The 13,909-nt window shown below is 45.4% G+C and overlaps 1 pseudogene; it reads right to left on the reverse strand.

Moving 5' to 3' along the window:
- Nucleotides 1–969: 969 nt before the first annotated feature.
- Nucleotides 970–13,909, reverse strand: part of LOC102860794 — a 31,218-nt pseudogene continuing 18,278 nt past the window's right edge.

A 13,909-nucleotide genomic window follows, 5' to 3' on the forward strand; every position in this document is an offset into this window, starting at 1 on the left:
AGAGAGAAAGAGTATCAAGGAGGAGGGTGTATTTGTTGTTGTCATGTTGCAGTGGATTCGGAACTGATTCGTAGCTGACCCACCAGCAGGTTTTCAGAGTCAGTAAATCACGTGGTAGGACACTGCCGATCTTTCTCCAGTGGAGCAGCTGGTGGATTTGAATCATGGCTTTTGGGGTTGGCCGGGCATCTCCTTACCACTCGGGCCACCAGAGCTCCCTTGGTGTATTTGTAGCTTATAGATAAAATCCAGCAAAGGATGAGAAATTGCTAACAAAGAGGAGAGTCTTTGCAAACATGACTTTTCTCCCCTCTTTATTGTACAGCTTGGAGCAGTGATCAATGTGTTTAGTAATTGCTTGTAGTTGATATTGTGTGGATGGCTCTGACATTTATTCCTCCTTTAGGCAAAGCTGGTTCCCTCGTAGATGTCCATAGAAATAGATCAGATCCGTTTAATGATGAACATGATTTGAAAAAGCAAATCCCTCGACTTTTCTCCATGGGACCGTGTCAGTTTTTCTCTCATCATTTAGCGATGGAGATGTCAGTGGAATCAATACGAATAGTTACTATTATTGAAAGCTTTCTCTGTGCTTTACATGACTTATCTCCTTAAAGTGTCCCTGTGGTGAAGGTTCTGTTGATGGTCTCAGCTTAACGATAAAGAAAGGGAAACGCTGGTGATTGTATGCCCAGCGGGTTGCATGTGGAACAGGGTCTGAATTGAGACCTCACTCACATTCTTAATCAGGAGTCAGAATTGACGAGTCCTTTCCACCCGCACCCCAAGAGGGGTTGGTCCAGGCCATTCTGGGCAGATGTCGCCAGTGGAAATCTTGCAAGCTTTTCCTGCCATGCTCAGCAGACAGAAGTTCCTGGGTGACAGTTGTCCCCAATACACAGACCCCAGCCCCACTTTGTTCCTCTGCTCACTCAGCGTGTCTGGTCTGTACGATACCAGCAGGGCTTAGGCAGCAGGGGGCGCTCTCCTGTCACAAGAGAAGAACAACACGGGCCTCAGCTCCAGACTGAGTTGTCACCAGATGGAAAGGGAAGACTTCTTGCTCCACTCACTATCCCCCAATCTGAGGAGCTTCCACCTCCCCGGCCCCTTCGCCTTCAAGTCTTACGGTTCCTGCTGCTGCTGCTGCTGCTGTAGTTAACAGTGCAACTTCACAGGATCAGAAAGACCTTCTCTTATAAAGATTCTTGGATAACTTTACAGGATCAGGAAGACCTTCTCTTACGGAGATTCTTGGATATCTTTGTTCTTGAAAGGGGAGCGTAGAGAAGAGGGTAAAATAGAGAGTAGAAGGAGGGAGCAAGCAAGCGGAGAGGCCCTGGAGTCCAGCTCAGTCACTGGAATGGTTGTATCTGGTGGCAGGCAGGCACATGAGACATATTAGCTTTCTTTCCCAAATAATTTTGGAAGCTACAACTAGTATCGATGAGATATGAATTCCTAATCTGGCCTAGTGGAGTTCTGGTGGCCTAGTGGCAAGAAGCTGCGCTGCAATGTCAAAGGCATGCGATTGGAGGTCCCCAGCTGCTCCACAGGATAAGGATGGGCAATCTCCTCCCCTGTGATTAAAACCCATGCCCCCATGCTTCTGAAAACCCACCAGGGGGTCAGATGGGTTTGTTCCAGCTAGATGCAACAACCTTGTGGTAAGAAATTGCAATACAAAGGCCTGCAGTTCGAATCCACCAGTTGTTCCATGGGAGGATGGGCAATCTCCTCCTATGCAATTTGTTGTTGTTGTTGTTGTTGACTGCCTTCGAGTTGAGCATGACTCACAGTGGCCCTATGAACAAAAGACCTGAAGCCCCTCTACAACTATTGATATTTATCAAAGTTCATAGAGTTTATGGAGGCATGTTGTTTAGGAAGTGGATGCTACTCCTGCTTCTCCTATGCAATTTACTATCTCTAAAATACCCTCTGGGGGGCCAGCTATGAGTCGGGTCAGACTCGAAGGCACACAACAACAACAGCTCTGAAAAATCAGATTCTTGTGTCTGCAGAGATGAAACAATGTGGGGGATGGGGGGAGCACAGTGCTGTGGCTTTGAAGAGGAAGTCGAATGAAGGAGGGTCAGAGGGAAGCAGGTGCTATTATCCCAGGCCCACCCTCCGCCTTCTCCAAGGTCATCAATGGCCATTTGCTGCTCCGGTGGCGGTGGCGGTGGCAGAGAGGAGCTGGCGGCCCTGGGGAGGGCCAGAATCAAAAGGAGGCCATGTGGTGGGCGCCTGAGCCCAGCGCTGCTGCAGCTGTCAGCTGCATGTGACAGGCCTCAGCCGGGCCAGAGGCCCAGGGCGCAGAGCAGGCGGGGCGGATGCAGCTGCTCCTGCAGGGACCCCGCTCCTTAACCCTCTCTGGGATCCACATTCAGACTAGGGAGCCAAGACATGAGGAGGGAGGTGGAAGCCCATGCTCCCCCATCTGAGCGATTCCAGATTTGTCTGCTTGGCCTGGGTCGCCCGTGCTGGCAGCTGCCATCCTAAGTCTGGTTTCCCCGGGGCAGCCCGCTGTCCGTGACTTCTAGAAGCAGCTGGGAACTGCCAGGAGCAGCCAGAGAGGCCTGGCATCTGCCCAGACACACAATCTAGCCCCTTGATTTGGCAGCTCTGCCCCCTGCTCTGCTGGTCTAGTTAGAATCCAGGGAGGACACCCACCCACCCACCCACCACATATTCTTTGCATTTCCTAATTCAGTCAGTGACGTAACTAGATGCAGCTTTTCTAGTTTGTAGGTTTGGGGTTGATTTTTGTTCGTTTGCTTGTTTTTCTATTGAGTGAGAACCAACTGACTCAAAGCTGACCCTCCAGCAGGTTTTCAGAAGCCGTAAAATGTACGGGAGGAGACTGTACATCTTTCTTCCCAGAGCAGCTAGTGGATTCGAACTGGCAGAGAAGCATAGCCTTTTCACTAGCCACACAGCTCTTTGGGCTGTGCCACCAGATCTCCATTTTCTGGTGTGTTTAGGTCTACAAATATTGGATGCTATATTAGCCAAGTATATAGCAGTACCTTCTGTGAGCTCACCAGTCACCCTCTGGTTGATCCTGCCTACAGGTGACCTGTGTGTCAGTGGAGAACCTGGCTTCATTCTGATCTCCCAGGCATCTCTGGGGAGAATCCAACAAGACGGTCCTTCTGTGAGCAGCAGAATCTGTTAACCAGTCACAGCACCCAGGGATGCCTTTCAGTTAGACCTAAACAAACACAAAAGTCAAATGTGTGACAAGTATCGATCACCTACTGAATGCAAGGAATCCCAGAAGCAGCTCAACCCTCAAGGGGTTTGCAATCTAGCTGAAGAGTTGAGAGCTGCGGGGGAAGTGGAGTATCAGGGAACATGGCAAGTCACACTTTAAACAATGGGTAGAAGAGTTGTCACTAGTCCCAGTGTGATTAATTACCAAATGAATGGTTGCCCCAGTAATTGCTCCCTTTGTCCCTGGGAGGGAGGGATTGCTTCAGGCCAGCTTGGTTAGGAAGGCAGCTCTGGGGCTGGGCAAAGGGTGTGAGGGCGCCTGGGTGAGAGCTGCTCTGGAAGCCTGAATATATCACATACTATATATTAGAAGAAATCATGATTTCCCACTCCCTCCTCCTTTGAGAAGGAAACAGGACTAACTACAATGCCACCACACAAGAAAGAAAGAGAGACAGATGGGGGGGGCAGGGAGAGAGGGATGGGGGGAGGGAGAAAGGGAGGGAGGAAGGAAGGAAGGAAGGAAGGGAGGGAGGGAGAAAGAAAATAACCCAAACCCACTGCTATCAGCTTTGACTCTTACTGACCCTATAAAACAGGGTATAACCATCCCACATGGTTTCTGAAGCTGTCAGTATTTTCAGTAGCAGACTACTTCATTTTTCTCCCTGGGAGAAGCTGGTAGGTTGGGATAATTGATTTTTTGATTAGGAGCCCTTCAGTTAACCTCCCTTCACAGGATTAACACTGTTTGTTACTTTCTGTAGGGTTGGAATGGACTCTTTCATAGCTGACCTTCAGCAGGTTGTTCAGAGGCTGTACCTCCCACAGGAGGAGATAGCCCATCTCACTGCCAATGAGTCGGTTCCAAGCCAATGGCAGTGAGTTTGAATTTTGACCCAATTCTACAGATTCAAACTCCTTGTCATTGAGACTCACCACGACCCTCCATTGAGTTTCCAAGGAGGAGACTGTCCTGTCCATCTTTCTCCCAAGAAGTCACTGATGGATTTGAACCACCAATGAACCTTTGGGTTGGCGGTGCAGTTTGTTAGGGACTGCTCCATTAGAGCTTCCTGAGGATGGTATAGAATAGCGCAGGGCTCAAATCCATTGTTCATCTGGTTGCTATGAGTTGTAGTCACTCAACGACACCCAACAACCACAACAAACTACAGAGGGAGTAAATGGGACTCAGAGAGCATTGGTAGCTTGCTTGAGGTTACATAGCTAAGTCAGAGTCGACCTAGGATTTGAGACTTGTTCATTCTGATTCTTCAGAGTCTCTGGGTGGCACAAATTGTTAGATGTTCAACTACCAGCTGAAAGCTTGGCGTTTTGAACTTACGCCAGAGTGCCTCAAAAGAAAGGTCTGTTCCCATTTGGCTGCCACTTTAGATTCAGTAGATTAACACAGCTGTCATCAGAAGATGATACAACCCTGCTTGCTGAAACTGAGGAGGACCTGAAGCGCTTGCTGTAGGTGGTCAAGAACTGTAGTCTTCAATATGGATTGAAGCTCAACATTAAGAAGAGAAAGGTTCTCATCATAGCGCTATGGTAGATGAAGAAGAGATTGAGGCTGTTTAAGAATTACAGCTTGCTGGCTCCACAATCAACACTCTTGGCACCAGCAGTCAGGAAACCAAAAGATGAATTGCACTGGGAAAATCTGTTGTCAGGGATCTCTCCAGAGTGCTGAAAGGCAACGATGTCAGTCTAGAGACTAAGGTATGCCTGATGCAGGCCATAGTCTTTGCAATTATTTGCTCAGCAACAGAGATCTGGACAATGACTAGGGATGATAGAAGAAGGATTGATTCCTTTGATTTGTGGTGCTGGAAAAGAGTCTTGAACATACCATGAACCACCAAGAAAACAAGTAAGTTTGTCCTGGGGAGGGTGAAAGTTTTTCTTTGAAGGCTAGGATTTTGAAGGTGTGTCTCACATACTTAGGACATGTGGCCAGGAAGGACTGGTCCTTGGAGAAGGACATCATGCTTGGAAGGGTGGAGGGATGGTGCAGGAGAGGAAGACACTGGATGAAATAGATTGATACAGTAAATGGTGGAATGGGAGTTGGTGTGTTTAAATTAATGAGACTGGCTCAGGACCGGGCAGGGTTCAGAGGTGCTATTCATAGGGTCGCTACAGGTTGCAGGCTACTCGACAGCACATAAAAACAACCACCACCATCATCTGAAGAGGGAGGGTGTTTGGATGTACTCCTTCTATACGAGAGACTTCTGGTGGCCCAGTGGCAAGAAGCTGTGCTGTAATCTTAAAGGCAAGTGGTTCAATACCATTAGCTGCTCCCTGAGAACTGAATGGATAATTTCTTCCCCAGCAATTTACTGCCTCTGAAAACCTGCTGGAGGGTCAGCTACCAGTCAATTCTGACACCACAGTCAACAACAAATCTGCTATACGAAGTGGCTGTACAGCAAATGAACGCTAATGGCATTTTGACAAAATATATTGAACAATAAAAACTCCCAAAAAGTTTAACTAGTGAGCTTATGTTTCTCTCTCCCTTACTTTAAAAAAGTTCCTGACAACAAGCACGTCAAAGGTCACAGTCTTTGTAAATGCTGTGAAATCTGCCACTCTGCACGTGTGGGTTCACCTGGGGTCAGAATTGACTCAATGGCAACTAAGAACAACTGTCTGAGCTCAAAGCCGAGGGGCTGTGATTTCCCCAGGGACTGACAGAAGCTGTTTTCTGAGGCCTTTCCACACCAGTGTCCAATTCCCCACCTTTAAACAGACCTGCTTTCTTGCCACCCCTACAAGGTACTGCATACATTGAGAGGACCCAGCTTTGATAGTATTTTCCTGTGCTGCTTCTCTCTCTCTCTTTTTTTTTTACACAAAGGAATTGAAAGAAAACAGTGCTAGAGAACAGGCTTGGTGGTTTCCAGAGTGAGCTGAGGTCCTGAGCAAGAGGAAAACATTCAGAAGGCAGGACCCCCGTGGCTCCGCGGCCCCTGGGGGCTTCCTGTCCATCCCGCCCCTCTCTTCCCTCCCGGCTGCTGACTCCGTGGAGCTGGGGCTGTTGCGCTCCACTGGAGCTCCTGGAGGAACCGCAGCTCCGCGCCCCCGCCAACCTGTCCCTGACAGCGGAGGGCTGCGCAGGGCCAGGGCGGCATCTGGCCGCCGCTGCGGGCGGGCGCAGAACTGCCTCTGACCCATCCGTTTGGTGGAAGCTGGTGTGGCATTTCTCCCCTCCCTCTGTTCACTTTCCTGATTGTATAAAAGCAACATGGTTCCTCACATCTCTTCTTTGTTTCCTCCAATCTGCTGAGCCCACGGTGCACCTTCCAAAGGCCCTGTAGTTTACGATGATACACGCCATCTCCACTGTGAAAATAAGCCGAACACGTTCTAGAAAATAAGCGGTCCAAAGGAGAGACGCAGGAATCATCCACTTCTCCAGCGATAACTATTGTGATGTTTGGGTATGGCCAAGCTGCTTATTTCTCGTGGTCTCGTATTCAATCCACTTAGCGCTTCCTCTGATAATTTCTAAATTGTCTAGGTTTATGATAGGAGCTCGGTGACATAGCACATACAGAGCTGTGTTGCTAACCCAAAGTCAGTGCTTCTCTGGCGTTTTAAATCTGTTAGCGGCTCCATGGGACAAAGATGTGACTCAGAGCCTCAGAAGAGTGCCTAGAGGGTCGGAGACGAGCCAGTTCCAACTTGAAGGCAATGAATTTGAGTTCAGGTTTCTATTAATAACCCTCTAAATAGTCTACACATGGGTGTGTTATAATTGAACTACTCCCATATTATTGTGCATTTATTTCCTTTAGATTTATTTCTTTTTTTTTTTTTTTTTGCTACAAGTCGATAGTAGATTCATCTGTGTACAAAGATTTCTAGTGGTTTATAGTCTTAGGATGGATTCCCAGAAGCAGAATTAGGAGGCCAAAGTATGTGCATGGTTAAGGCTCTTGATATATCTTTCCAAATTACTTTCCAAAAGGGTCTTATATTAATTAATATCTTATTAGGAGCATATAAGAGTTTTAAATATGTCACACCCTTTCCAACAATCAATACACTCTTTTAAGAACTAATTTGTAACTATCTCAGTCTATTATCTTCACAGTATAATTAAAACATTATAGACAAGGCTACAGCTGTCTTTGACCAAATCCCATTCCACTCTGCTTCTGATCTACATGCTGATACTCATCACTACCTGCTTGCTTTAAGTTCTTCCAGGTCCTTTCTGTACCATCACACATAGCAATTCAATGTACGATGTAATTGCATGAACCTGGAGCTCCGGTGGCCTAGTGCGTCAAGAGATGTCCTGCCAATTCAAAGGCAAGCAGTCTGAATCCACCAGCTGCTCCTTGGGAAAAGGATGGACAATTTCCTCCCTTGCAATTTACAGTTTTAGAAAACCCACTGGAGGGTCAGCTGTGAGTTGGCTGTGACTCAACGGCAATGAATTGAATTGAGTTGATTTTTAAAAGTGTGTTCTTTTTCTCCTAAGGCAGAGGGCAAGCACTTTTCACTTCTGGTGAGCAGACAGCAAACATTTTAGACTACTGCAGCGACTCAGCTCTGCACCATTGCTTTGTGAAAGCAGCCTTTGACTATAGTAAACTAATGATTGTGGCTGTGTTCCAATAAAACTTTATTTACAAAACCCGTCTTTGGGCTGTATTTGACCCAAAGTGTGCTGGTCACTGGTTTAGACTGCAGTTTTCTTGGGACAAGGACCAAGTGGATGTCACAAGCCTCTGGGATAGAACTCTGCACAATTAAATTTTTGATAATGACTAGAGGTGGCAGGGCATGGAGTGGAGGGGAAGGGAGCTGTGGTAGCCTAGTGAAAAAGAAGTTGTGCTACCAACCCAAAGGCAGACATTTCAAATCCACCAGATACCCCACAGGAGAAAGATGGGCAATCTCCTCCCATGCAATTTGTATCCTCTGAAAATCTGCTGGCGGGTCAAATGAGTCAGAGCCAACCTCATGGCCTTGACTAGGGATGTGAGAGATTGGATGAGGGTGATATTTTCAGTACTAAGGTTGGGGATTGAGATGGTGGAAGGAACAAGGAAAAGGTATTTTGTGTCATTTCTTCTGTATTTTCTGCACCTCAGCTCCGCTCCTGGGAAGAGCGGGCCCTAGATAAAGGGGCATTTGAAGTGACTCAAGCTACTTTGGCTCTGGGAATGGGAAATGAAAGATAGATCTTTATATTAAAAAGATGCTTCCAACTTGTCTCGTGACTTCACGTCCAATTCTTCCTCTGAGGTGGGACAAGGTGCACACCAGGCAGAGGAACTGTTGGGACATTGAGAAAGTAAGTGTAGGCTGAGCCCTGACAATAGCCAGCATGTGTTGAGCACTTTCACTTCCTATTTAATATGCTGACCAATCAAACAATAATGATACTGCTCCAAATTACATTGATGTTGTTAGCCGCCAAGTCGCTTCCAGCTCACAGTCATGTAGGTACAGCACAGTGAACACTGTCTGGTCTTGGACCACCTCAATCATCACTATTGCAATCACTATGTCACCATTGCCTCGAGGGTTTTAGTATTTTTTCCCCCTTTTCTTTTTTCTCTTCTCACTGTCTGCTTTAACAAGCATGTTTTTCTTCTCCAAGAACTGGTCCTTCCTGATAACTGTATATGACATGAAATCTTGTCATCCTTTCTCCTAAGGAGTATTCTGATTGTCCCCCTTCCAAGATGGATTTGTTCCTTCTTCTGGCATTCCATGGTATAGTCATATTCTTTGCTAACACCATAATTCAAAGACCTCAATTCTTTCTTGGTAAGGACTATTATTATTACCACCATTGCACAGATGAGGATGCCAAAGCACAGAGAGAGAGTAAGTAATTTGCCCAGGTTCACACAGCTGACGATTCATGGAGCAAATGCAATGTACTCATAGAGTCCATTTTCAGTCTTTGCTACTACTCTAGGTGGTCTCTGCTGCACAGACGACTGTACTGCCCAGCTGTCTGTCCAGTGTGGATTCTTTCCTTCTTCTGTAGTGTCTGAACACTGAACATGCCCAGGGTTGAAAAACTACAGCTTCTGGCATTCCTTACAGATCTGTGTGGCAGATGAGATATGAGTGGGAGCTCTTTAGTTTGGGGTCTTTCTTCTTTCTTGGAATAGAAGCACAATGTCTGGAGCTGCAGCAGCCATGATGCTGTGACCTTGAGCATGGACTCTGTGCACTGTTGCTGTTCTTGGCTGCTGTTGAGTCGAGTATGATTCATAACGACCCTGTGAACAACAGATCTGAACCTTGCCCTATCCTGTGCTGTCCTCATCATCTCTGACACCTATGAGCCCCTTGTTGCAGCCACTGTGTCCATCCATCGGGTTGGGGGTCTTCCTCTTCTTCACCATTCCTCTCCCTTTCTAAGCATGATATCTCTCTCCAAGGTATCTCCTCTCCTAAAACATGCCCATTGTATGTGAGATGAAGCTTCATCATCCTTGCCCCCAAGAAGCACTCTGACTGCACTTTCCCCAAGACATTATCTGTTTGTTCTTTTGGCAGTCCATGGACCATTTAGTACTCTTTTCCAACACCACAGTTTAAAGATATCAGTTCTTCTTCTGTTATCTTTACTCATTGTCCAGGTCTCAGATATATGGGAAGTAATTGAAAATACCATGTCTCAAATCAGGTGTACCTTAGTACTTAAACTGACATCATTGCTCCTTAATAATATGGAGCAGTCTCTGACAGCAGAATTTTCCAATGAAATATATCTCTTGCTCTCTTGACTGATGGTAACAAGGGTGTTGATTGTGGATCCAAGTAATAAGAGACCATGCTGAGGATGGTGGAGTAGAAGTATAAGTGGAGCCTGGTTCCCTAATGTCCTTGTGGTTATCAGATAATTCTGGGTTATCTTATTCTGGACACAATCTCTCCATTTTATAACAAGAGAGAGAAATAAATCTCTTTTATGTTTAGACTACATTGATCAGTTCTCTACAAGAAGATAAATGCAGTTTCTAAGTGTTAAAGTCTCAGAGAAGAAAACAAAACCTCTTATAACATGTGAGAGATTGTCTAAAAGGAATCCATCTTGGCAGGATCTGAACTCACATCTCTCACTTTACTCCCCAATTAGAGAGTCAAGAGTCGTCAAGTGCAATGAATCAAGATTATTGAAATACCTGCCTAAAGATTAAAGAGAAGAGGAGCCCTTAGAAGGAGAATGAGGAGGAGGAAATGAGCCAGCAGGAGAAGAAAGGAAGGATCCCAGTGGGGGAGGGAAAAGTTTTCTTCAGCTAGTCTGAGAGGGGTGGTGACATAAGGTTAAGAGCTGAGGCTGAAGACTTTATGTTCTATGAAAATCCAGACCCCCAGTTACCGGAGGATTCTGAACTGATGAGAAGTTACAACGTGAATATCAAACAAAAGATTATTGTTTCATATTCAGGATCCATATAGATTGACTGGTCACAGCTAAGACTGCTTAACAATGCCCTGTGCCCTCCTCTGTCCCCATCTCCACTCCAGCACACCAATAGTGTGATTATATTTTTGTGAAAATTAAACTGAGCTGACCCAGCTTGAGACACCAGTAAAAATTAGCTGCTGCTGATACTGACTTACGGTGATCCTATATGTTCTCAATTGTAACTGTCCTCCAAGAGGCTGTAATCTTATGAAAGCAGATTGTCAGGGCTTTCTCCTGAGAGGCCTCTGTGTAGGTTCAAACCACCAATTTTTAGTTAGTAGCCAAGCACTTAATAACTTACAACACGCAGGGACTCTTAGCCTTCTGGTGCCCCCAACCTTCAACCAAATGAACAACATGCAAAGTCCACCTGCCACCAAGGCTGAAGAGGCCTAAGGATGTTTGCTACGTTCTGGTACTCAGAGATGGGGTTTGAATTCAGCTAGACCCTCAAAAAGAGCAGATGGAATGTTACTGCCTTCATGCTCTGGTCTCCACAAGTGGGAACGAGAATGATTTTGTCAAAAAGACAACTCAGAGAAAGATACCCCAGTTCACGATGTTCAGAGATCTTGTCAGTGAAAAAAACAGAACTTTTAATATCAATGTTGATTACGTGATTCCATTAGGATATACCTCTATATGCTATATCTCTGAGTAATCTATATGCAGCACTGGGGTATCTTAAGTGGAACGTCTGAGACTTGGGTAATTGCTGGCCAGGGGATGAAGTTACTACTAAACCTGTTCCATGGGAGAAGGAAGGCACAGGGGAGGATTTGGGGCCCAATTACAAGAGGACAGGGCCTTTAGAAAGTGGCCTTTATTTTGAGGTTGACCTTGGAAGAGAGCTGCTGGCTTAGGTCACTTATTTCATTCTGTCCTGTGACAAGTCCAGCATTTCCTAGTTTTCCCTGCGACATCTCCCTATCAGAACCATCTGTAGATTTTCATCCAGTCAGCACGCTGGCTGCAAAGATAGTACAGGCATTTTCAGTCAGCCCGGAGCAGGAAAGATAAGAGGGGAAAGAGCCAGAAAGAACTAGATTGAGTGACCAAGATAAATTTATGGTTCCACAGGAAATCGAAATGCAAAAATAAAGATGGAGAGCAACTGAAATATTTAAAAAGATAGAGAAGGAGAGACAGTCTGAAGGAGAGGCCTTATGCCTTCATCTCCCGAGCTCCTGAATATTGCAAAAGATAATAGGGTGGAGAAAGGACCAGAATAGAAACTAGCCATTAAGGGAGACAGAATGACAGGGTCGGCTTACAAATGGGATTATAATTAAGGAAGGGAGGAGAAAAAGAGGATTTGGGGGGCTTGTCTCAGTTTGCCTCTGGTCTCAGGTTCAGAGAGAATGTTGCCTTCTACGTTGTAGCAGTTTTTGCTTCCAAGACATCTTCCTCCCATCTGCCCCCTCTGAGGCTGTGCGAACAAGGTGAGAACACAGCAGTTCTCGGATGACAAGAACGAGAAGAATGTATGGACTGCAAGTCAGGCTTGGCTGCTGTAACAAAGATACCCAGTAGTAACTGAGTAGCTTAAGTAAGAATTTACTTTACTGGAGGTCTCTATTTGGAGCAGTTTATGTTTAATTACTAATCTAAAGGTTGGTGGTTCAAGTCCATCTAGGGATGCCATAAGAGAAAGGCCTGACAATCAATTTCTGTAAAGATTACTGCCCAGAAGACCCTGTGCAGTAGCTCTAGTTTGTACACATGGGGTCAGCATGAGTCAGAATCAACTCAATGACAGCAAGTTTGGTAGTCTTATATGGACAATAGAGCCTTGGAGAGATTCACTTTGCAATTCCCGAGTACATCTCATGTCCTTCCTTTCATAGTCAGCTCAAATTCCCACCAGGATGCTTTCCCATCAATGTAACAGCTTTGGAATTTTGAGCACAAGGTTCTCTTTTTTAAAAAAAATTAAAGTGTCTTTCCCACTCTTTGTCAGACATGAAGACTCATTAATAACCTGTGTTACGCAGATGACACAGCCTTACTTGCTGAAACTGAGGGCCTGAAGCATTTGCTGTTGAGGATCAAGAACTGTAGTTTGCAATATGGATTGATGTTCAATATCAAGAAGATAAAAATTCTCACCACTGGGCCGATTGATAGCATCATGATAGATGGAGAAGAGATTGAGATTGTTAATAATCTCAGCTTGTTCAGTTCCACAATCAACATTCTTGACATCAGTAATGAAGGAATCAAAAGACAAATTGGACTGGAAAAATCTGTTCTGCTGAAGAGCAATGATGTCAGTCTAGAGACTAAGATGCACCTGATCTAAGCCATGGTCTTCACAATTATAGAGAGCTGGACAATAAATAAGGATGACAGAAGAATTGATGCCTTTGAGTTGTAGTGCTGGAGAAGAGTATTGAACATACCATAGACTACGAACAGAACTAACAGGTCTGTCCTGGAGAGGGTGAAATCAAGTTGCTCCTTGGTAAAAGGATTTTGAGACTCCATCTGACATACTTTGGGCATGTTGTCAGGAGGGACCAGTCTTTGGAGAAGGATATCATGCTTGGAAGGGTTGAGGGACAGCGCAGGAGAGGAAGACCTCGGACAAGATGGACTGACACAATAACTGGGGTTATGAGGGTAGATGTGTCAGAGACAATGAGATTGACTAAGGATAGAGCAGGGTTCAGAGCTATTGTGCATAGGGTTGTTGAGTCATAGTCAACTCAATGACATATAACAACAATGTCAGCCATGCAAGTTCAATATAAAAAAATGAGAACTATGGAGGAACCAGGGCAGCTGAACTTGGTAGGGTTCAAGCAGAAAGCAGCTCTGTTCTCTCCTGCCCTGTACCTGTGCACAGATCCATATTCTTTTCCTCCTGATTTTTTGATACTCCTAGGTATTAACATTGTGAGTGATAGGATTATATCTATACACTTACAAGGAAGTCCAGTGAACACTACTATCATCCAGATACTGGATGATACTACTACCAACAACCAGAGCCAAAGAAGAAGAAATAGATGATTTCTACCAACTCTTACAGGCAGAGATAGATCGAACATGCAATCAAGATGCATTGAAAATAATGGGCGACTGGAACGCAAAAGTTGGGAGCAGGGAAGAAGAATCAGTAGTTGGAAAACATGGACTTGGTGACAGAAATGAAGCTGGAGATAGAATGAATTTTGCACAATGACTTATTCATTGCAAATACGTTTTTTAAGAGACATA

Source organism: Elephantulus edwardii, unplaced genomic scaffold (assembly GCF_000299155.1).
Source record: "Elephantulus edwardii isolate Elephantulus edwardi_28Jun2011 unplaced genomic scaffold, EleEdw1.0 scaffold00077, whole genome shotgun sequence".
In the NCBI taxonomy this organism is placed as follows: domain Eukaryota; kingdom Metazoa; phylum Chordata; class Mammalia; order Macroscelidea; family Macroscelididae; genus Elephantulus; species Elephantulus edwardii.